A 25,049-nucleotide genomic window follows, 5' to 3' on the forward strand; every position below is an offset into this window, starting at 1 on the left:
TGGGCAGGTCTTTTTTTATTTCAATTCATTAGGTATAATTGTACTAAAAAAAAAGAGAACCTCAGTGGAAGTTCTGCTTTAACCCCTCTAACAATGATAATTTATGGTCAATAGCAAATTTGTTGTCCTTCCAACCTTAGGTTGCTATCATGAGAAGCAACGTGTAAGGAGCACATCATGTGTGCTCTGGTTTCTAGTGACGTACTGCTAAGTGCTAAGGCCCCTGGGGCCAGTGGATGTCTTGGGACGGGATATCTTGATCTGGCAGGAGGAAATCCTTAGAAGACTGAAAAGAGACAGCTACACGATATTTTGCAGGAGGATTTTAAGAAGTCATTCGATATTTTATGTAGCCTTGATAGCACACTAAACTGGTTATTCAGGGAAAAGAGATAGTTGACCAACATTGGAAGGTTAGGAGTATCTGTTGAGGCCTACTTGGTAGAACACTGCACTGCTGGTTGACTGTTGTGTGTGCATGTGATAGGTAACAACAAAGGGCCTGTAGTCTTTCGGTTTGAGCTGTGGCAGTTGCTACTTGCATGATACGTAATAGCAGGAGCACCACACAGTCCCTGCTCTTGTGAGGTTGGTGGAAATCAACTTAATTATCCATCTATTCCATGCTTGGTACATAAATGAGAACTCAGTAAATATTAGCTTTATTATTGTTAGGATTATAATTTTTATGATTTATTTATTTATTTTATGTATATGCGTGTTCTATCTATATCTATGCCTGCATGCCAGAAGAGGGCATTAGATCCCCGTATTGTTGTGAGCTACCGTGTGGTTGCTGAGAATTGAACTCAGGACCTCTGGAAGAGTAGGCAGTGCTCTTAACTGCTGAACCATCTCTCCAGACAAGGACTATAACTTTTATAATTTAATTAATACAGCTATTATTTGGTAAAACTCTTACATTCACTTTTTATATGAACAGATGAGGCTTAAACAGTCAAAGAGATTTGAGTGGAGTGGTACGTCTTATCCACGTGTAACTTGAGAGAAACAAGCAATATCTGAACAGTTAGGTGTTTTAACAGTGGATACAGAATGCTGTGGGCATCTAGTAAGTAGTGGCTAATATGTTTCTAAATATTGTACAGTCTGTATTATGGCCCTCCACAATGGAGAATTTCTGGATCCAGATGTAGGTATCATCAAAGTTGAGAAACCCTGGCCTACTGTGGGCCTCTGGGAAAAACCATAGGATTAGAACCATCTTTTCTCATTAATATGCTTATGTGGGTCTCTGCTTTCCTGGTGTGTGGGGGGCAGGAAGGCTTGGCCTCCATCCCACAAAAACAGGAGGAGCAGAAAGTGAGTTGCAGGGCTCAGAGGGCCATGAGCACGATGGAAAATGACCCCCCAGGAACCACTTCAGGGATACAGTTCAACTTATTTGGGGAGAACAAAGGTTATATAGTCCTTGAGGAGCGGTGGGGGCTCCCAGGATAGGTGTTCATAATTGGTTGGAAGTAGGTACTCCAAGGATGCTTGGTGTGCATTTGACAGCACGCTCCTATCATACGAACAATGGGAACACAGTACCTACTTATCCTATAGGTGCGGGGAAGGGAGAGCCAGCAGGGACCTGTGTCACAGGCCACATTTCAAATGTAGTTAGGGGTATCTATGCCTGATGACACTCCCCAGATGAGGTCAGGCAGAGAGCCGGAGGCCCTGCTAGGGAGGGAGTCCTCCATCTAGCACTGGAAGGTACCAGAACTGGAAGGACTGCAACTTCAAACATGCTTAGACTCACCTCTTGCATTTCTTCACAAGACCTCAAGGGGTAAACTAAAGTCCATTTTTGACAAGTCTCTCAACCAGTGTCTCCTGACTTGACTGTGTTTGAAGAGATGCTGTCACAATAACAAGTGGAGGAAACAGGAGACAACCAAAGGACCAAGCATCCATAATCATGCACCACTTGTTCTCCTACGGATTCATTTCATTACTGGTCATTAACTGAGCACTTACTTAAGGAACGCCATCCCACCTGGCGGATGTCTCACATGACAGATATTGCACACTAGCCCGTGTTTGCCTGTAGCTTCTGTTTTATTGGCCAAGTGCTCGAGGACTTATACTGGCTTTTTCCTTCGAGGGTCAGTGTTGATCTTGACAGTGTTCCTGCTCTAGAGTGTGCATCCCCTCTGCCTTTTCCTGAATCTTTGTGTGTAGTTGTAGCTTCATGGTTCCCATTTACAGAATGGAGCTGGAATGGACCATTGTTCCTCAGGAGACTGTGGGGTTCAGGTTAAGGTTTAGGGAGGGAAGAGCCTTTGGTGGGTGTTTGCTCATCTCTCAGGTTGAGTTTCAGAAGTCTGCTTGGTTTGAAAAGTTCTGTGGTGTTTGTAGGAAGTATCATAAAGTACCAATTCCCCTCAGATATGTGATTAACTTTAAAAAAGATTGGACTTAATAAAATAACCAAAATTTCAAAGGTGCCTATTTTGATAGAAATTGCCTTCATGACAGAAAGTGAGCATGGGTGGGCACACACACATGCACACCTGTCAGAAGGATGCTCTGAAGTCCTTGACTTTTGACGGTTTTCCTTTTAAACCATGAAAAAACCAAGACTGGCTTCTGTGGTTCCTGTTTTTTTAATGAACTCATCGTTATTTCATTAACCAGAAAATTTCCCACAGTGAGGAAGAAGCAAACCATTTCCTAGGTGATGGGAAGTCCCTGTCTTAGCAGTCGTATTCATCATGGATAAGTTAGGCTGGTGCTCACATTTGTCTTTCTGTTCTTGTCCAAATAAAAGAACCCATGAGACAAATCTTCCCTGTGCTCTGCTTATGTCCCATGTGCCCTGGGAAGAGCTTACATCCTTCTGGGCCACAGAAGCCACTCTTGTGTCCTCTGAAGAGTTCTAATAGTTTAAATGCACACACGCTATTTCAGCAGTTAGATTCTTTCACTCATAGGACACCCAACTTCTGGAACTCTTTGTGAAAATAAGCAAGTGTTTGTTATGAGATGCCACCGTCTCCTGTTTTCTCTCTCCCATCTAACACTTCTTCCACGACTAACCCACAGAGACTCCTTATGGCCACATCTCTTCAAAGTGGGCACCAGTACCTGATACCACTCTTAGGTTTGCTGTTTTTACCCTACGGTTGGGAAGTGCTGTACAGAAGTGCACTGCCGTTAGTGGTCTGAAGATGTGCGGTCCACGGTCCTAACATCTGAGTTCAACTCCTGCTTTTCACAGGACACTGTAGACTTTCAGGGAGGGTCGCAGAGTCTCCTCTGTGGAAACCAGGACAGGGTACACAGTGGTGCTTTGCAGAGTGGAGGGTTGGCAAGCCGCAGGCTAGATCCTGTCAAACCACATCATGTCCCTTAAATTTGCAAAGCTGTGAAGTGCGTGCTTTGCTTTTCAAAGCTGCACAAGTGCGTTATTACACAGGTAGAGGGCTCATCCTTGCCACATAGGTGTGTGCTGCTGCTTCTGAGGCCAGGTTCTCAATACAGGTTGCCACTTGCTAGCTGTTAAGTAGAGACAGATAACACAGGACTCCATTGCTGACTCTGTTTTCATTCTGTTTAAAATCATGAGAAAAATTGAGTCAATGCTATGACATAACTTTGTCTTGTAACTTTTTAATTGAGTGTGCAGTTTCCTTTTGCTGTCTTAGCTAAGCAGTTCAAATTAGAAAACCAATTTGTCCATTGCCACATGTTTCTAAATGTTTTTTCCACATCTTTCCCATTCCTAATTTTATTGTTCTTACTTTATACAGAAACTAAAATCTTAAAGCAACTAATATCTTGATGATTGTTCATGATTTTAACTAAAGTTTTATTACTAGTTTGATAGTTTCAGCTCATTCCTTAAGGTCCCCGGTGATTTGGATATTTTAAAGATTGTTCTTTGTTTCTTGCCCTGACTCTCTGAGGTGATGCCCTGTCCAAGACACTGGCTGTCTCCTCTTCTTTGACAATAATTAAGGATATTGTATGATCATGAATTTTAATCACCTTCGAATTTGCTTTCATTTCTTTGCTTATGCCATCAGGGCAGGAAGAGTAGTAACATTGTTTATAGCGTTTCACCACTAAAGCATGATATACAATAGACAGAAAATACTTGGAAAATTAAAAACACACATGCTTACAGAGTAGATATAGAGCTATAATTTATTTTCCCTACTGTACACTGATTATGAGAAGTCATATTTTATAAATTTTGCATGTATACACATGAGTAGCACCAATCTGACTAATTTTCTCACTCTTTTAACAGTTTTTTTTACATTAAAATAAGATTTATTTTTGGATTTGTGTGTGTGTGTGTGTATGTTTATGTGGGACTGTGTATATGTGTGTATATCTATGAGTGTGTGCATCTGTGAGAGTGTGTATTTGTGTGTTTGCGTGTGTCTTTTTTGAGATTATGCCACATGTGTGCTGGTGCCCTTGAGGCCAGAAGAGGGAGCTGGATGCCCTGGAGCTGGTGTTACATATAGGCAGTTGGGAGCCGTGTGGTATGGGTGCTGGAGTTTGGTCTTCTGGAAGAGCAGTAAGCCATCATCTCTCCAGTTCCAGGGTTTTGTTTGTTTGTTTTGGTTCTTCCCCACCCCAACCCCCCCACCCCTGGTCAGGACTTTGTTTGCTAATGTCTCCCCTCCCCTGTAGAAATGATTGAAGCCAGGGCCTCAAATGCCACCAATACTGCCATACAGCTTCCTCCCACCCTAGCCCAGGAGTCCAACCGATCGTAAGGAAAATTTGAACCTTGAAATCAATACCCGATTTATAATTGGAATGTTCGTTTCCCCCTAGAAGCATGCATTTAATCCTTTCTCAGTTTGTGTATCTAGTCACACTTTTCTGGGCCTTTATAGGTGAATCCTCAAAGCCATACGCAAAATCCCAGATGCACAACCCAGTTACTTTCTGGGCTGGATTTGTAGCGGGTGATGACAGGGATGACTCTTGTCAAAGACGTAAGGCAAAAGCATCATCAGATGACCATCAAGGGAAGGCTATCTTGCCGAGGCCTTTAATTCTTGCTTTCATTCTCTACGAGGCTTTTCTATAAACAACATGATTCTAATGATTTAAGGATGTGGCTCTTTTCCTGAAAACATCCCAAATCTGTGAACTTAAAATCAGAATGTCCATTATTATTGCTAGTTTGAGTCCTTGTGTAATTAAGACAGGCAAAAATGCAAGCGAGAAAAATGAGTAACCCAGGAAATTCAGCTTCCTTTTGAAGATGGTTGCACTCACTCTTTCCTGTCTGGTTCTTTGTTGGAGATTCTTATCCTGGCGGTGGAGATTGTTGTCAGAATTCAACCCAGAGGACAACAGTCAAGTGGCCTGTTTCTTTTGGGGAAGTCCCCGGGGAGATACTGCTGGCTGGGCCAGATTCCCCCCTCACTAGCACGGCTTTACTTGACTGGTGGTGGGATTGCCTGCCTCCTCTTTTACTGCCTTCATGTTGCGCACTGTGACTCTGGAGCCATGGGAGGGATGAGATGGCATACCCCTGTGTCCTGGCTTCTTAAACATTTTCCACTCAGAACCTCTTTTTGACATAAATGTTTAACAGACTCCTTGTATACGTGCATGCAGAAATGACCCCTTGCATATGAGCATAGGACAGTGTATACAAATCAAATATTTAAGAATAATAAAAAAATAGAATTCATTTTAAGACAATTATTAAGTACACATAAAGTATTTTTTTTACAATTTATTAAAAATGAAAGCACATTTCCAAAATAATGGGATGGATGTGCTTGTTTAGTTGTATGTAAAGAGTTGAGTCTTAGACTGCAGAACATCTTCAGCATTTTTTCATAGTTGATCTGTATTTTGACTTTGTAATCATCAATTCTAAGAATATTGTTTTGCATCAGCATGTTGTATAGAACAGCAGAAACTTATTTAGAGCCATTTTAGAATTGTTAGAAAGGCTCTCTCAAACTCAAGCAAAAATGAACTGAATCCTTTTTTTCTTTTTTTGGTTTTTCGAGACAGGGTTTCTCTGTGTAGCCTTGACCATCCTGGACTCACAGCGATCCGCCTGCCTCTGCCTCCCGAGTGCTGGGATTAAAGGCGTGCGCCACCACGCAAAAACACAAGTCATCAATTTGAACAGCAATTTTAAAAGCCAAGCATTCAAAAACAGTATCATCTAAAAATTGACTACTTTGATACTGTGGGGAACAATGGTAGGAAAATAATCAAAGTCTGTGTTTTCTGAAATCGAACCATTGCTTTCCCAAAGAGCAGAATTTTGTCTAGTCAAACATTTTAGACCATAAAACATGGCCATCTCAACTCTGAGCTGGTGTTGTAGGCCGTGTCTGTCGATGTTACCTGTGGCAACGCAGGTGAGCTGTGAAGTACACATGCCAGTGCTTCAGAACCAAGGCTGTAGTGAAGTCACATGATACAATACTGGCAAGCTCTGCCAGAAACACCATGGATTCAAAATGAATTTCGTTTAGAACTATGTTTACCTATGGGCCTTTCAGAAATCTTTTACCTTTGCTAATTTTTGTTGTTGTTGCTATTGTTCGTTTGTTTTTGTTTTTTGTTTTTTTTTTGTTTTTGTGAACACCTTGCACTCAGTTATGTGACTCGTTTGGGTTTGTTTGTGAACCGTGGTTGAAGAAGCTTGCGTCCAAGCTCAGGAATGCTTGTATGTTATTTTCTAGTCTTTGGCAACTTGAGAATTTCTTCTTCACCCTGATTAATAGGGGGTTCAGATGTATAGTTAAGGCATAATTCATGTGTATGTTACTGCTCTGATAGAATTAATGATCAAATACTGGCTGATGTCCAAACAGATGATTTCATGAGCTTTGTTTCATTTTATCTTTCCTTTCTCCAGGACAGTTGGTCAGCAAAGACTTTTTATGTTGATTAAAGTCTATTAATAAATGAAAATGTAGTTTCCTTTACTCTACCCCCATAGTTCAATTTGATAAACCTGGCTTGTCTTCAACAACGTGCCTATGGACAATACCTTCATTGACTAAGTGTGGTAATTAAGGGAGGACACTGCATGATGAACTTTTGTGGTAGATAAACCATGTTGATTCCTTTATTTGGGTCAATGTTCTTTCTACAGACTTTGAGGCACTGACTTCATCAAAGCAGTTAATCTTATGGTGACCCACTTTTTAGTGCTCTGGGTACCATGTTGCTTCTCTGTTTAACAAACAAATTACTTATTTAGGAGCCGAACCCAGTGATTCTATCACTGAATACAGCTACAGGAGTTGAGGGAATCTTGATGATGCTCTCTTTTGAGTGAACTGGTACACTGGAAAACATCCTAGTGGATCTTTTGTTTTTATTGATAGAAAACAATATATGCTGAACATTTGGGTACACTATCCATGAGATGTAGCTCAGTGTGCACAAGGGCCTAGATTTTTTTTTTTAAGGGCCTAGATTGAACAGTGTGGAACTCAGGTGTGGTAGTGCTCACCTGTAGACCCAGGAGTCAGGAGGTGGGTTAGAAGTTCAAGGATACCCTTGGCTACATAGCAAGTTCAAGACCAACCTGGGATAAGACCTTGTCTTGAAGAAGATTAGAGTATAATTTCCTAAGGTATTTATACTCATTATAATTCAACAATTACTCTGTAACTACTTGATATAGTGGCTGGGCTATGTCCCTGGGCATTCAGTGATGAATTAAAACTAAGGTAACATGTAAGTTTTACATCAGTTGGGCACCTCTGTGTGTCAGATGGGCTACATTTAATAATTACTTTGAGGTGTCAGCTGGAGACAGATTCTTATCCAGGAAGAGTGGGAGGGATAGTGAATTCTGCTCAAAATGGGCAATACCTGTGTCTTGTGAAGCTCTCAGTCCATGAAGAGGAAGAGAGATGAACTCAATAATGGATATTAGATATCAATTACAGCAATAAAATCTATTATGGATCATATAATAAGTGAATTGGGTCTGTTAATGGTCTAACAAAGCACTCCCTAAGAATCAGGAGGTTTTATTGCAATCTGGAGAAAGATTGGGGAAAGAGTATTTCAAAAAGAAAAAGCAAGCATAAAAAGTTTTCAGATGGGAGGGGAAGATGTTATGTTCAAATAACAGCAAGAAGACCAGAGTAACTCAAGCAGGCACATCCTTGTAAAGATTGTGGTGGGAGGAGACTAGGAAACCAGCAAGAGTCTGAGCTGTGCAAGACTTCCACCATTCAGGTAAGGATCGAGTTTCACTCTACCTGCTGCGGAGAGGCCTTTGAGAATCTATGGAGTAATAGAGATTAGGAGGATGTGACTCACATGACTGCTATGTGACAAGTTCACTTGGACTGCAGTACAGAGAAGAGCCGAGAAGAGATGTGTGAAGTGACTGTGAAGCGAAGCAGGGACTGTGAAAAACATCTGGGGAGCATGGGTAAGTGGTTCCGTGAATCTGGCTGAGGGGCTCTGATGACCTTGAGGATACTATAACCACGGCTTCCCCGCAAGTGAACAGTTTGAGATGCACCTGGCAGCAGTGCTGCATGGGGTTTGGGAAAAGTAAGGAATGTAAGGGGTGTGTAGGTTCTGCGTCTACCACTAAAAATGCAAGTTCTGTTGTGTCTAGTCAGCTTATTTTGTAAGAGATTTGGGAGCACCGAGCAGAAGTCACATAGCTCTAAGAACTCTGGAGATAGTCCCCACGTGACAGAGAAGATTTGTGAGAATTCTGCGTCTCAGAAAATATCAATTTTATCAATTATCAGGTATTATCTGCATAGCAGGTATTGTGTGGAGGTAGAATAGTGTGTGGTGTCTACTGAGGAGAGCCCAAGGTGTTTGAATTCATATGCTCGAGTTAGTTCTGCTGTGTCATTGATCTCTTACCTGATCTCTCCCACATCAGTCCATTGGGCAGTGAGGCCAAGGTGTCATATAGGATGTCAGAGCAACAATTTCATAAACAATAACAGCCTGGTGCATTCAGGGGTAAAGGTTGCAACTCTTAGCTGCTGCTTCTGTGATCAGGTACATCCTAGACACTGGGCCCTACTGGTTTATCACATGATCCATTTACTCATATTTGCTCATATTAAAGTATGATGTAATGGAGCTAATACATTCAAAATAAATCCCCCTGGCATCACGTGAGCATGTCCAAAGATCACCAAACCTTTCTTGTTTGCTTTGGCCCACAGTAGAGCATGAGGCTAGCTGTGGTGTCTGAAGGCACTTGATTAACTCAGGGTGATGCATTCTGATTGGTTCTGTTCACAGGCTTATTTCACTGATTCTGCCTTTTTGGCTTTAGCAGTAGTTGAGCAGGCCTGTCTTTAGTCTCCTGTCGTCATAGCTCAGATATAGTCCAAGAAAGTCAAATTTATCAGCAAGACAAATTCCACATATTCCTTAGAGAGCAAAGGTTAGCCTTTGGTATTCTGGGGTTCTTAAGATGATATACTTATTTAAGTATACTTAAGATAAAATGCTTATTTTAATTAAACAAGCGGAATCCCTATTGGCTTTCTCTTTATTTCTTTTGCTTAGCTCTTGGTTGCTCCAAATGATGACACTTCTACCCTAGTAACATGCAGAGATTCAGTTTCTATTGCTGGTCATTTTAGATTGAATAGATATTGGACATGTTACAAACCATTTCTAATGCTCACTGTCTCCCCTGCTTTATTTTTTTCTTACTTGTCTTGAGCATTTGTAAGCAAGTTCATCTACCTTTTTTCTTTTGTTCTTTTGAGACAGGGTTTCTCTGTGTAGCCTTGGCTCTCCTGAACTCACTTTGTAGACCAGGCTGGCCTCAAACTCAGAGCGATCCTCCTGCCTCTGCCTCCTGAGTGCTGGGATTAAGGGCGGAATCCTCCATCCTGAATTTATCATTAGCCAGCCAGAAGTACTAGATATCATTTTCAAAAGTTTTCTACTGATTTTGAAAATCACCTTGTGATTTGATACCGAGACTGACAGGTGTCTGTGTTTAGGAATGCTCAGGTGGTCTGACTTCTGTTAGCCAGTCCATTCCATTATTAAGCACCAACTCACACTTTATACTAAGTGTGGCTAAGTATCTCCACTCAGTTCTTGACGTGTTTTACATGGAATTACATGACTCCCATCCAGCTTCTTTACTTTAAGCTGAATCCCTTTATTATTGCACAGTATGAGCTTGAGCAGCCCAAATATTTATATGACCGCATGATGCTTAACTTTGAAAATTAAACAATAAAGCTTGATAAAGCTAGTATTAAACATAGTTTTGTTGGTTTTTTTTTTTTTTTCCTTACCAATTTTGATCACTGGTCAACAGTTGACTCTTACTCCTAACACTAAAAAGGTGTGATTTCAATACTATTAGCAATCAGAAAGGCCACACTTTGCTTCAAGCTTTTTAGGGTCCTTCTGAACTTAAAAGTCCTTCTTGGTAGCTGGCCATGGTGGCACATGCCTGTGTACCAATGCTCTGGAAGCAGAAGTAGGTGGACCAAGAGTTTAAGGCTAGTGTGGATTATGTACTCAGAGTATCTCCAAGGAAATGCAGAACATTTTGCTGTGCTGTAGCAGAGAGGAAAGGCATTTTCAGAGCCTTTTACATGGCAGTGACGGGTGAGTGCAGTTCCACACGTGGACAGAGTGAGCAAGAGTCAGAGAGTGTGGTCCTGGAGAGTGACTCAGCACCTAAGAGCACATACCATTCTTGCAGAGGACCTGAGTTCCGTTCCCAGCACCCATGTCCAGTGAATCACAGCTGCTTGTGGCTCCAGCTCCAGAGGCTCTGTTGCCTCCGACATCTGTGGGAAGCTGCGCTCACGTATACATGCTCACGGACAGTTATGCACATACACATTTAAGAAGCAATCTTTAAAATCCCTAACTTCTATGTTTAAAAAGAGATCAGTATCGATGCACTCTGCAGTTGACTTTAAGGTTCTGCTAGTGCCTCTTTTGCACGTTAAACACTGCTCTCAGGTTGGGGAGAATGCCTGGACACTAACACATTAGGACCTGAATTTAGAGTCTCCAGAATGCACACAAAAATCCAGACATGGTGGCCTGTCTGGCATCATACCCTGGGGAAGAAGGTGTATCCTTGGGGGTTCACTGGCCTTCAAGTAGTCTAGGTTAGTTGGTGAGTTCCAGGGTGTGTTAGAGACGGTACACATGCACACAAGCACAGACAGGTACAGCACATTCACACACCAAATGAACGAACAAACAAACAGCGTCAAAAGCCAGCATTGCTCTCTGAAATCTGGATGATTGATTGGGTTAAGGTAGAGGACTGATCATTCTACTGAACAGCTGGAGGGGAGACTTCATGCTCTAAAGGCAGTGTTTATGAGTGGTCACACACTGGCATTGATGACAGGGTTGTCATTTACCTATCAAGGAGTATAGCTTGATACACAAGGAGGGCTATACCATTGGCTGTTTGACGGTCAGTTTCAAGATGAAATCTTTGGTTCTGAGAGCCTGGGGATAGGGACCGTGGGCATAAGATCTGTACCACTTCTGTGCCACCATAATTAAGGCACTATGTAATGTCAATCATCTCACCCATAAAATAAGGACCTTGCTTAAATGCAGTGAGGGTGCCTGTACGATGGTAGCATTCTGCTGTTTTCCAGTATGTTGATTCAGTGGCCCAGCATATGAGCTATCTGTCACCAGAACGGTTTCCTGCCTTTTTGTCTCGTTACCACCCTTCCCACAGATAGTCAAAATTAGTGGCTGTTTGTCCAGGACTTACCCTATCACCAGCTAGTTAGCACAGAAGGATTTGCTCGCAAGGGGGAATGGTGATGTGAATATCTTTGTCATCTCTGCAGCTCAGGACCAAGAGGAAGGCTTGGGAGACCCTGATAACCACCTTGGACTCTGTAGGAGCCATGAAGAGTGTATACCCAGGGTGCTTTGATACAGTAGCTATGCAAAGCTAGATGCAGAATTCATGGTGCTATAGCGGGATGGCCATGAGAGTGAATGTTGGTGAAGATGCCTCTGCTTCTGACCTATTCTCAGTTCTAGCCCCTGGGGATGCAGCCATACTCCCTCCTGTCACTGAGCTACTGTGAGACTTCCCACTGTTTCCAGGCTACTTCTCTTTTCCTTGCATTCCCCTCAGTGGGTTTCTGTTCCTTGGTAACCTCAACTGCTTTGAGTGGAACTTTAGGTCAAGAGACACTTTTCAGTAACCAATAGGGCAGTCCTAAAAATAGAAACGGGGCAGGAACAATAAGCTAAATAGTGCAATGTTGTGGAAAGAATGAGGATAGTAAATTATAGTCTTAGCCTTGTCCCGAAATAGTGCTGTGACCTTATCCAAGGTGCTCGGCACTACCAGGGTTGTCTAAAATGGGAATGGTGCAATCTCATAGGGATAGTGTCATGAAAAAAAATAGACCATGGTTGTAGAAATGCTTTGGGGAAGGCAAAAGGGCATGCGGGTGAGGGGCTCTCCTTGTTAGCAGCTATTTGGAGATCGCTGGCTTTTAGATGTTGGATTTCGGTCAGATGAAGTGTATCTGCTAGGCCACCTCTGTTAAGTAAGCGTTCACGTCCCTCTTATTGAGATTTCTTTGGTCCGGTCTGCTTTTGAGAGTCACAGCCTGATTTTTCTCCCAATAGCTATTATTCATTCTTATAGTTTCTGATTACTTAATGCCTAGATTGGCTCCATGCTTCCAAACATGTATTCTGAGATATCATCAGAATTTTCCTGTTTTCATACAAGGCGTTTGTGATAGCAGAGGGGCTAGGTCTCTGTGTGCTATGGGTTAGTGACCAAGCCATCAGCATCCTTTGGTAAAATTCTGTGAAGGTCAGGAATTGCGTTGTGCATGCAAATAACTTGGTTACTTGGTCCTCTTGTCCTCAGCTGGCACATGTAAAATCACCGTGTTGTCTCCTACTCAGTGAATTGAGGATAATGGGAAAATTAAGTGTCAGATGTTTGGGACGAAAGAGTTTTCCCTCACCTATCATGCTTAGTATATTCAGAGAGGAAGCCAGCATTAGACATGGCTGCCTTATTTAGAGATGTTACCATAGCCCACGATCAACACAGCGAGGTAGCTAAGGAACCATGAGGTCAAGTAAAAGAGGAGTACCCATTGGTGCAGTGTGTATGGGCACTGTACAATATTTCACAATTTGCTCCTTTCCGGAAGTGCTGCTGCGTCTGAGTACATTAGGGCATGAAAATAATTCTCTTTCTCAATACCATGTACAAATTCAGGTTTGCAAGAGGATTTCTGATGGTTTCTCCTTGTGGAAGGACCGAGGCCAGTGTTCTTTGCAGTTCAGATTGCTTTAGGGGGAAAGTAAAGGGATCTAGCCCTGTACTAGGATTCTCCTCCGTCCTTAGCAGCTTTCTGGATCTCCTTGGATCACAGACATTCGTGTTTCCTTTAGAAGGAGTAGACTTTATTTCTCCCTGGGACCTGTGAATGGAGATTATAGCAGTATTTTTTGGTAAAGACTGACTGAGAGGCAGTTAGAATTCATGGTGTCAGGTTGGGTGGGGCAATGAATTTTAGAAGGCACTTTACTTACTGATTGATTGATTGATTAGTGTCATGAACAAAAAGTAAGGAGATGAAAGACTGTGAGGTACAATTCTAAAATGTACTTCACCCGGCTCTGAAGGAGGGTTGGCTAATTCACTTTCTTCTGTGGACCTGCTACGAACCACAGTAACTCAGTGAGGGCACCAGTGTCTCTGTTAGACACTGTGCATAGGCAGTATGGTTCATCTTTGTTTCATCTGACCCTCATCCATGAAGGAAGTGGCAGAAAATTCAGCTCATGGAAACTAGAAAGAGTTACATGCCATTGGCCAGGCTGCTGAATATCTGAACCACTTCTTGCTTTCCTTCCACAGTCTTTTGCTGTCTCCCCAAATGCAGTGAGTTGGCAGTGCCTCCTGCTATTAGCTTTCCTGTGTATTGTAAAATGTAACTAAAGGATTGGTTGCTTGGCTCACTTAGCCTTCTCTTTTCTTTTCTAAGACGTTTTATATATTTTGGGTTAAGTGAATTTGAAGAGACCCCTGGTGGATATTTTTACTTGGTGCCCATTTTTATTTCTTTTTGAAAGTGGCATCTTGTTTTGACTGTGGCTTTTGCTCTTCTCTTGTTATAATATAAACAGACACTTTTCCGCCTGAGCAGGGACTTGAACACTGGACTCTCAGATTAAAAGTCTGATGCTCTACCAACTGAGCCACCCAGGCTCCTAGTAAGTCTTTTCTAATTGTATATTTAAAAATATTTCCATTTGCTGGGCGTGGTGGCATACACCTGTACTGCTTGCTAGCACTGGGGGAGGCAGAGGCAGGAGAACCTCTGTGAATTTGAGGCCTGTCTAAAATACAAAACAAAACAAAACCAAACCAAAAATATTTTTGTTACATTTAATTAAGAGTGTATGTGTTTGTGTGTGTGTGTGTGTTGCACACTTGTGTGCATGTGTGGAGGTCAGAGGATAAGCTTTGGGAGTCAGGTCTTCCGCCATGTGGCTTCAGGGGATTGAACTCAGGTCATCAGGGTTGACGGCAGGCATCTTTACCTTCTGAACCATCTCACCAACCCCCACACCCCCTGCTCCTGCTCCACTGTTTTAGACTATTACTTTAATTTTCACTTTCATATAATCTAAATGTTGCTATCATTATAAGATATGTACCAGATATTATTCTAGTACTGTGTATGAACCATGGAACAAGATTCCAGACATGATTTCTCTGTGGGATCACATGGGATTCACTCAGTTCCCTCAACACCAGTGTGTGGTTAGACATGTCAAGCGTGGCCCGCAAGCAAAGCTCATGAGAGCTTTGACGTTCAGGGATTTTATTAGAGTTCATATAATATCTCTATGAGCTGAGTCCTATCAACTACTTTGATTCCAGAACCTTCTCCCTAGTCAAGAGAAGCATGTATCGTAACCATGCTATTAGCATAACTGGTTCTCTGGTAAATTCGTATAGAAGGGACTGAGGCTCCTCAGTTATAAAAATAGATATTCACTATAAGTAACAGGAACCAAAACCTCAGACATGGGAAAAAATGCAGCAAGCAGCAATTCATGTGGATCCCTGAGTCTAGAGGTTGCCTCCTAGAGCCAGCTTTGAAGATGAACCTCTCCTGGCACTCTGTTGGGTTTGAGCAACTCTGTCCTGGTCAGCTGATTTCCTCGCTTCCCATGAAGTCTGGTGATCTGCCATTGAAAGCTAGACATTGTGAATGCTGACCCTGTTGTGATTATGAATTTTTATCGCTCTTTAAAGGGCTCTGATCTCCTCCCATTGATCATTTCATTCGCTTGTTGATCAGCTTGATTGTTTTCAGGTATATTTTTAAGCGTTGAGCATAGATCTAGAATAATCTTCTATAGGCCCAGTTTAACTCTCTATCTTGTCTCATTCCCTCTTCCTCGTCTTGTCTGTCTGTCTGTCTCTGTTTTGTGTGTGCGTGCAGGAGATGTGTGTACAGACACATGTAGACGCCAGAGGACAGTTTGGTGGAGTCCTCCGGCTCCCATCCTGCCTTGTTTTTTGAGACAAGATCGCTCACTGGCCTGGAGCTTGTCAAGTAGGCAAGGCTGTCTGTGCTGTGAGCCCCAGGCATCTGGTGTCTTCTTCCCATCAGTGGGATCACAAGTATGTGTCACCACACCAGGCTTCTAGGGACAGAACTTGGGTCCTTAGGCTTACAAGGCGAGCACTTTACTGACTGAGCCATTTCCACTGCCCTTGTCTTCCCTTTTCTGGGGTCTTAGTGAATATTCTAGGTTTCAACTCTCTTGTGTGGAGAGTTGCAATCTGCCCGTCTCCCACCCTGCTGTGAGTTCTGAGAGGACCTCCTAACCTGTCCTTTTTCCAGTAGGTGTTCTTTGCTCAGCCCCAGGAAGCCTGCCTGCGTCTGCATGTTGCTATCCAGTGAAAGACTGCAGGGGACCACTGTGAAGCTTCCCAGAGCTCTTTAATGTTATCTTAGGGGGAAGCCATGCTTATCTGTAACTAAAACACAAAGCAGACGTGGTATCTGTTGAGTGAGCACAGGAGTGAACACAATAGATTTAAGCAAAACTTCTGTGGATACATTAATACCTAATTTATAATTGGGTTTGGGGTCCAAGATCTATCTGTAAATTAAGGAAGGCGTATGGGTGTAGCTCAGTGGTAGAGTGCTTGCTTATTTGTTTGAAGCCCTGGGTTTCCTCTTCAACAGTAAACATATACATAAATAAAAAAGAGAAAGTGTTTGCTGTTTAGGAAAGTGGCACTGTTTCATATTCATAGTTATTTAACTTACTAAACTCTTTGAAACTGGGCAGCAGCAGGCTGGGTAGATGGTTAAGTGCTCGCTGAGTGTGCGCGAGGACCTGAGTGAGGATTCCCAGCATCCATGTTCTAGCCTAGGTGGCTATGAGCTCCTTACTGGCGAGGTGGATACAGGGAGATCCCTGGGACTTGCTGGCCAGCCAGCCTAGCTGCGCTGGTATGTTCCAGGTTCAGTGAGAGACCCTGTCCCACAAGACCAAGAGGATGACATCTCCCCGATGTTGCCCTCTGGTGGTCCTGTCTACGTGTACGTGTGCAGATGTCTACAAACACACATACACATAATAATACACACAAATGCAAAATATGATTGTAAGTTTATATGCTTATGAAGAAATTCAAAGATTGACTTTCTTTTAAAGTGAAAATCAGTAATTGCCTACCCTGTCTCAATTCTGATCGCTAGGTTAAAATTTCTGGAAGGTTTACTTTTGAGAAAAAGGAAATATGTGCTTATGTATATCATCACTCTAGTAGTTAGCAGAGGCAACTGTACTTTCTAAGGTAGAGGTCAGATGGTTAAAGCAACTTTTAAAAAAAAACCTAAATCTTCTGTAAAGAACATAGAGCCTTTTCAATATCAGCCGTGCTTCCTTTAACCTTCCTCAAAGGCCCATCCTAAACAAGGCTCAGCCTTTGCTTTCCTCTCTTTCATGAAGATGCTATATCAAAAGAGGCTCTCATGTGAGCCCTGTTAAGGTCCAGATGCAGCAGCTGGAAAACCGAGGTTCAGAAGGTCACCATTCGGAACTGCTTAAGCCAAGACAACCTTCCTGCTGCGCTTGCATGTCTGCTGGGGAGGCTGCTGGTTCTTCTGGGCCTGCCTTGTTCCAGTACAACAGATGGGCCACAGCATGCCTGGGCAGAGGGAAGCCAGAGGGTGAACTTGTCTAAGGAGTCAGACACCGCCCAAAATAGCTGCTTCTCTTGACAATAACCATGTCCTTACAGCCAGAACTGTTTGTATTGGAAGACAACTCTTAAGACTCACATTGTCTGCTATGGCAGCAGGTGACCACTGTGCCCTTGAAGTACAGCTAGCCCTCATTGTGCGAGGGTAAAACCCCACAGCAGACCTCATAGATGTGTCTTTTTTAAAAAAAATGTAAGGCCTCTTGTTAATTTTTCATAGTTTTATTCTTTTGACAACTGCACACATGTATAATAATGTTCCTTGGTCATGCCAGCTACTTGTTAGTCATTTATGATATGTGTCCATTTGAAGTAGTATTTGGGGCAGTTTGGGTTAGATTTGATAATAAAAATGATTTTTTTTTTTTTGCCTACATTTTGTTTTTCTTCTTTAACACAGCTGCTGGAAAGTGTATGTATGTTATTTGTTTCACCTCTGTTTCTGCTGAACACAGCGCCTGTGAGGTTGTCCCTTCTAGGAATGCGTTTAGACATTCTTTCAAGCTATACTTTGATTTTGGGTGTTGATTTTGGAATCCATCATCAAGAATGGAATTAAATCCTTTGGGTTTCCAAGCTAGTCTCTTGAACCCATAGCGCATATACGCTAATGAAAGCAAGAATGCAACTTTTTTTTTTCAGTTAGAAAAGCAGTTTCTAGAAACCATGAGCTTTGCAGAGCTAAAAATTCATTCTCATTGTTTTATTTTTAAGCTCTATTTTAAGTTTCTGCCAGGATGAAAGTGTTCAGTCCCTTCTGGGTTCTGATGTCCTGGTAAAACTTCTTTGTGAACCTGGGGGATGTGATAGAACTGGCACAAGAGAAAATTAATTTGGTTGGGATTGATGAATGGAGAGGAGGCAGGGCACAGGCCGCACAGAGGCTGCTGTAATCCATCACTGTAGACCGTCTGCTTGGTTGTGGGCTGCCAGCACCTTCTGCTTTGGGCAGCATCATGCCAAGATTCACTCCTGTAGACCCTGCTCTTCTGTAGTAGGAGAAAGCATACGCGTAGCAGAATGTGACTATAGCATATGCCCATGTACAGTTGATAAAACTGCTGTATCTATCCTTCTGTATGTATGGTGTGTGTGTGTGTGTGTGTGTGTGTGCGCGCGTGTGTATGTGTGTATATGCATTGTGTTTAAATGGGGGTTTACTATTCATCCTTGTAGTTTCCTGCTTTTTATTTTCTAGTAATTTGAACTCAAAACTCACTGTATTGTCAAATGTGAGTCAACACTAGGACTCTTTAAACTTGGATTATCAATCACATGACACTGGACTTTGTGATATCATAAGAACAAGGTGCCCCCTCCCCCATCCTCAGACTTCCTGCTGTTTCGCTTCTGTCTCATTGTTGAGGCCCAGATTTCTGAACTGGTTTGGAGGCTCTGTGTAGAAGTGCATTCCAGAGCTTGCTACTAAATGGGATATAAATAGCATCTGCTCTGACAAAGCTGGGATTTTCTCAGCTCTGGAGACATTGAAGCCTTTGTTTTGTGGGCCGCTGTACCCCCATCCCCCCTCAAGCTTGAGTCATAAAGCCCGAAAAACTAATGAGGTTGCTGAAATGTAAAATCTAATTGGTAAGAGGTATGGGAAATAATGAGAGAGCAAAACCACACGCCTCCATTCAAGGTAGCTTCCCTATTGCGGCCCTACAGCTTGCTCACTTTGCAATATATTGTTCCAATCCCTTGAGTTAAGTTGTTTCTTCCAGTAGAATCAAATTAAGGCTAAACTGAGGTGGGGGTGTGTAATCATATAGGTTAATATAAGGATCCTGAAATTTTCATTTAGAATAGGGGAAAAGTCCATGAGGGAAATATATGTTGTAATGTGTATACACACACACACACACACACACACACACACACACACACACACATATATATATATCCTTAATTTTATATGTCCATGCAGATATAAACTTAATTATATATTTGTATAAGTAAGTAAATTTGGTTATGTACACATATGTAAATGTATATATGTATATAAACATATATTCTGTATCATACTATATATAGCATATACATATATTGATATAGTATATTTATTATATAGAATATAATGTATGTATATTAAATATTTAAATAGATACATATTTATATTTATATAATACCAAAATATTTTCTATTATATTCTGAGTATGTATATAATAATTTATCTATCAATGTATAACCTATATTTGGCCTAGAATAGCCCTGAGGTAAGATTTAGCATTTTTTTCTAGTCAACTGAAATTGAAGAATCAAGAAACAGGAACATGCAATAGAGAAAGACCAAACATGGCTCACCAAATTTCAACTCTGTGTCTGGTAGTTATATTGACCTTGTATTCAGAAAGCTGCCTGCTGCCTGCTATAGGATATATTTGCTGTTAGGTTAATCAGAAAACATATTATTCCCTTCTTAATTTCCCAAGATTATTTATTTTTCTACCCCTGGTTCCTTGTAGGTACTGGGGAGGTAAAGCTTAAATGGGATGCCTCTGCCTTCACAGACATTTCATTCCTGTGGAGGAAAAAGACACTGAGAAACACAGTCACAGGGGCACAGAGCAGCCTGTGAGACAGTGACAGTCACCAAGGGAGGTCTGTATGGCTCAGCCTCTGCTTCCCTCTTTGCTGCGTGCTGTGGATTTGTGACTAAGTGATTTTCCAGATTTTGAGTTCATCCACTCCTACCCCCACACAGACCAGTTGCTTGCTTTTTCTGGTTACTTCCTCATTTTCTGTTTTCTTTCTTCCCCAAAGTCTCTCTGTTCAGGTAAAGCTCCTTGCTCTCCTTATCTGGGCAATGTCAGTGGCTGTTTTTCTGAGGTACACCTGGTAACCCCTTTTTTCCCCCCATTAGCTTTTCTGTGACTTCAAGTCTCCTGCTATGTTCACCATGGAGCTTGTTTTTGTGAGAGTGGGCCCAGGCTACCTTAGCAAGTACCCCAGACCAGGTGCTGTTCATGAAAGATTTATTTCCCTTGACTCTAATCTCTACAAGTTCAAGGTCAAGGCACTGGCAGACCTAGTTCCCAGTGAGAATGTGTTCCTTTTGCTTTCACCTACCGTCTGGCTCTGTCCTCACATTGCCTTTCCTGAGCGCAGGCAGCTGCATCTTCTTCCAAAGAAGATTCAGGTCCCACCGAAGCCTTCTACCCTTGACCCCATCTAAACCTGACAACTCCAAAGCCCCTTTTGCCAAATACTTTAGCTTTGTTTGGTGTGTGTGTGTGTGTGTGTGTGTGTGTGTGTGTGTGTGTGTGTGTGTGAGCGAGCGGAGTGGTCAGGATTCTCGTGTGTGAATTCTGGGAGCCCGTAAACAGCTCATAACAGTAGTTCGTGTTTATTTCTTTATTGTATAAGCAGATGTGTTCTCTAGAAAGCCAGACTTTTTTGCTTGCACTCAGTGGACTTGGACATAACTGTTTCACTCTTGCCTTTATTTTAGATCCTTCCTGCAGTTAGAACCCTCTGTAACAGTACCGCCGATCATGGCTGCTGCTGTCCTGGGCACTCACAGACTCTGATTTGTCTTGTGGTTCAGAATATGCCCTCTAGCCCGTGTTTTGGCTTGTGGAATGACCAGAGCATGGACAGAAGGCCACCGCTGACACATCCTGAACAGACGCAGGCTTGAAATTGTCCTCTTTCAGAACAGTTGCAACAGTCATGTAAATGGCTAAGTAAAGGTCAAATTTGAGCACATTATTTATGGCTCAGTTAGAGATCTGATATCCAAAGCCTGTCAGCGTTTGTCAGAAGAGTGGCTCTGCCAGCGACTGTGGCAGCCTGAAAAAACATCACAACCAATGGCAATTGCGATGAGCTCAGAGTCTGGTAGGAAAAGGACCGTGGGGATGGATCCCAGGGCCATGGGATGGATCCCAGGACACAACAGCTCCACATTTGACTCAGAAGTGGTTGCATTATCCTGGCCTGTTTACATCTCTACATTTTTCCTCCCACTGGGTCCGTTTCATCACCAGTGATGAGGGCAGCTCTCAAAAGAACATGCTGATGTCTGTGGCATGTGCACATGTCCGTAGTGTGGTAGGCTCTTAGATTTAATGTGATTGCTTGAGGCAGGGTGTACAGTAGTAGTGTTGTTGTTGTTGTTTGTTTTTGTTTTTGTTTTTTACCTCTAAGATCCACGTTGAGGGGTTTGTGAGATGGCTCTGTTGGTGAGATGCCTGGTACCTAAGCATGAAGGCCTGAGTTTGGTTCTTAAGCAGTCATGTAAATATCCATATGGAGTGGCATTTTCCTACAACCCCAAAGCAGTGGAGATAGGAACTGGTGAATTCCTGGAGCTTTCTGAGCAGCCAATCTAGCCAGCCTGTGAGCTCCAGTTTCAGTGACGGACCCTGCCTCAAATAAAACAAAGCAAAATAAACCAGTGTAGAGAGTGAGTGTGGAAAAACAACTGACATTGACCACTTCTTTTTATGTGGGTTAGTTATGTGCATGAATAACACACACACACACACACACACACACACACACACTAATACAAACAAAAACGTAAGAGACCCAAATTTATCCTGAGTTATAAAAATGGGTGTGGACCCTTTAGATAGTACAATGGACCCGTTAGATGACACAGTGTTCATTCAGTCTGGGGGATGCTGGAGAGACACTGCAGGAGGAAGGCGTTTTTCTCCCTGGGCGCATGCTCATTTGACTTCTGCAACACTCCTGGCTTCTCCATGGCTTGGCTCCAGGAGCATGGGAAAGATGGTCAGTGCCTGTTTCCTGCTGTGGATGTGACTATCTCCTAGCTCTCATGGTGTGGGCGCCTCTCGTCATCTCCCATTCCAGCTGTACACACTGCCCCAAGGTTGTACCTACTATTAGCAGCTTCCCTTCACATCACTCCTTGGGCTGTTATGTAGCAGGGTAGCTTTGTTGGGACAAGTTCCCAGGACCAGCTTTTCTTGGCAGCCTAGAGGATAGATTCTGGTAAGGTCCACAGAGGAAGTAACACTGCAGTGATGAGGTTCACAGCCAAGGAGGGAAGGCCTTCCACACAAATCCTAGCTCAGAACCAGGTAATGGCTGCTCCTTAACCTGCCTTTCCTGTATTCTTTAGACTCTCTTTGCCTCTTCTCAGTTGGTCTCTCTTTATAACCAACAATATCTTCCGTTAGCCCTCCTCTTTCAAACTACTATGTGCTTCCTCCTTCTGGCTTGGACTTTCATACCATGTCCCGTCAGTAGACTTAGGTTTTATTCCTGCACCGTGTGTCAGCCAGCTTTCCATCGCTGAAATGTGTACCTATGATAAATCAGCTATAGAGCACAAAAGTTTATATTGGCTCCTAGTTTTGGAGATATAAATCTGTTAGTGATTGGTCCCTTGCTTTGGGTCTCTGCTGATGGTGGATCAGAATACTCACCTTCATGACTAGGAAGAAAAAAGAGAAAAAAGAAACTGGGGTCACAAACACCCCTTGAAGACCGTGTGACTGTTGACCTACAACCATCTATGAGACTTCACTACTTCTCATTGGCACCATGATGGGGAACTAGGCATTGAAGACGTGGGGTTTTAGGAGACATTTGGGATGCAAACTGCAGCATAAGGACGTGTGCGCGAGGGCTCTAGTGGATCGGTGCAGAGTCTGCGTGCAATGGTTATATCTGGCTGGATAAGTTAAGTTTAGGAAAGTCTCTGGCAGTACAGGAGGGGAATGGTGCTTCCAGTCATTCTGGGGTAAAACATAACAAACTGACCATCTTTCCTGTGCTGGAAGCTTTCAGAAGCTGTCGATTGGGCTGCTGAGGGGCCCAGTTGGTTTCTGGGGACTCTCTGTAGAGCTGTTTATCTACACTGATAATCCTGAGTGATTACATGGATGGTGGAGGGTCAACTACTTCTTCCTTTGCATCCTGAGATAGGGCTTATAGGGCAGGCCTCCCTCTGTTCCTCTTTTCTCTGAATCCTGCCACAGTGTGATACAGCAAGGGCCACACCCAGAAAAAGAAGAGACAACACTAGAATGGGGTGCTTTGAGGACCATCTGGTTTGATGCCTGCATGTTTGAGGTTGAGAGATGACCAGAGGTGAGGTTGGGTGCTCTTATGAGTATGTACCCCTAAGAAAGCTTCCTTCAGACCAATTTATTAGTAGGTTTTCCTCGTCCTCTTTTAAATGCAATTTTCCTTCTTGTGTATGCTTTAGTAGCAACCTCTCCTCCCTTCCAGTCCCCTCCCTTTTCTCGTCCCTCTTGTCCCTCTCTTTCTTGACCTTTACAGTTATAGTGCCAAAGCAGTAATCAGACAATATACCAGATGTACAGAAAACCAGGTCTGTAAACTAGTGGCCCAGGGCCCTCGAGGAACTCCTGTTTGTTATTAAAGTATGCCTGGGCATCTGTGATGGGCACCAATCAACATACAAGGAATCCATAGGATGAAAGCTCAAGGAAGTGTCAAGGTGTTGGGTTTGTGTTCTGCTTCTAGGACATGCATGTGAGAATTTTAATTAAGACTATCTTTGCCTTTATGTGCAGCTGGCCTTAAGCTATGACTCCAACTAAGTCCGGCACCAGCTTAATGGGAGCTGATGCTATGTGCAGTTTGCTCCCCTCTGGAATGCACATTGCTTGGGCTTTGGGAAAATCATTAACTCTCCTTGGTTTAAGGAGCTTTGACGAGAGATTGCAGGATTATGTGTGTATAGTTTCAAAGGTTATATTTTAAGATGAATAATTTAAGAAGATTAGCAAGCATCCTTCATTAATCTGCAGCTATTTTAATGATAAAAGGGACAGCCTACTTTCATCCCAGAAGACCAATATGACGGTTTGGCCTATAGGTTCTGTCTGATTAAAGTCTGTGTCAGTTGTAGAAGGAAGCTTCAAGTAGATGATGCTAACTCACCTAGAACTGCAGGGAAAACATCTGTGGCCAAAGTAGACATAGGCTCAGCAGTGTTGAAAACCTTTACCATACTAGTTTACCTAATAAATTTGCTTCTGTAGTGCTTCAGACACATAAATGCAGACTCTAGTCCTAAAGAGACCATGTTCCAATATATGAATATAAAAATTACTATACGTAAGATGAATCTAGTGGTAAGTATTCTTCTCAATGTAAAACCTGTTATGAAATGAAAAATAATCTGACTTGATTTCTGTTTTTCAAACCTAGCTGATTTTAATCTGGAGCCTAATGAGATGTTAGCTTACCTTTAGAGTCTGACATCACAGGCATCATGGACTTGCTAATTTTATTTCTTGCTGGTTCATGTAAGTATAGGCTAGGAACTAGCAGGAGGCAGAGAGCTAATTGTTTCATTATTTAGCTGGAGAACAAAACACTGGCAGTGAATTAAAGAAAAGATAAAGTGGTGTATGTGTGTGTGCGTGTGTGTGTGTGTGTGTGTGTGTGTGTGCGTGTGTGTGTGTGTGTGTTTGTGTGTGTGTGTGTATGTGTGTGTTCTAAGAGTGTCTTCTCAAAGTAGCACAGACTGGAGTGGACTGGTTTATGGACCAGATCTACAATACAAGAAACCAGGAGTGGTCAGCAGCATTTACAGCGAACAAGGAATCGCTGGAGTCTCTTCAGGCTAGTAATGTGAAGTCAGGCCTGCGTATTTATTTGCTCTGTTCTGCTTTCCATCTCATGTTTCTGGGAATTCACTTTTATTATAACGGGCAAAGGTGTCCATCCGTGACTGTGAATTGGTAAACAATTGCTAGCGATAACTCAGGAAGCATGTGTTGTGGGGGTGGGGTGGGGGGGGGGGTGGAGTCAGCATTACTGTAACGGGAATGTGGTGTAAGTTTTAAAGCCACCTGCACATGAA

At 42.6% G+C, this 25,049-nt stretch overlaps 1 protein-coding gene and 1 non-coding gene across 8 annotated transcripts in view; one reads left to right on the plus strand and one right to left on the minus strand.

Annotated features, from left to right (window-relative positions):
• Mitf (melanocyte inducing transcription factor) overlaps positions 1 to 25,049 on the plus strand; it is a 203,067-nt gene that overhangs the window by 60,858 nt on the left and 117,160 nt on the right. The window lies entirely within an intron of this gene.
• On the minus strand, positions 14,140 to 14,212 carry Trnak-uuu (transfer RNA lysine (anticodon UUU)). Its single transcript has one exon. It is a non-coding gene; the product is annotated as a tRNA-Lys (tRNA).

Source organism: Acomys russatus, chromosome 13 (genome assembly GCF_903995435.1).
Source record: "Acomys russatus chromosome 13, mAcoRus1.1, whole genome shotgun sequence".
In the NCBI taxonomy this organism is placed as follows: Eukaryota; Metazoa; Chordata; class Mammalia; order Rodentia; family Muridae; genus Acomys; species Acomys russatus.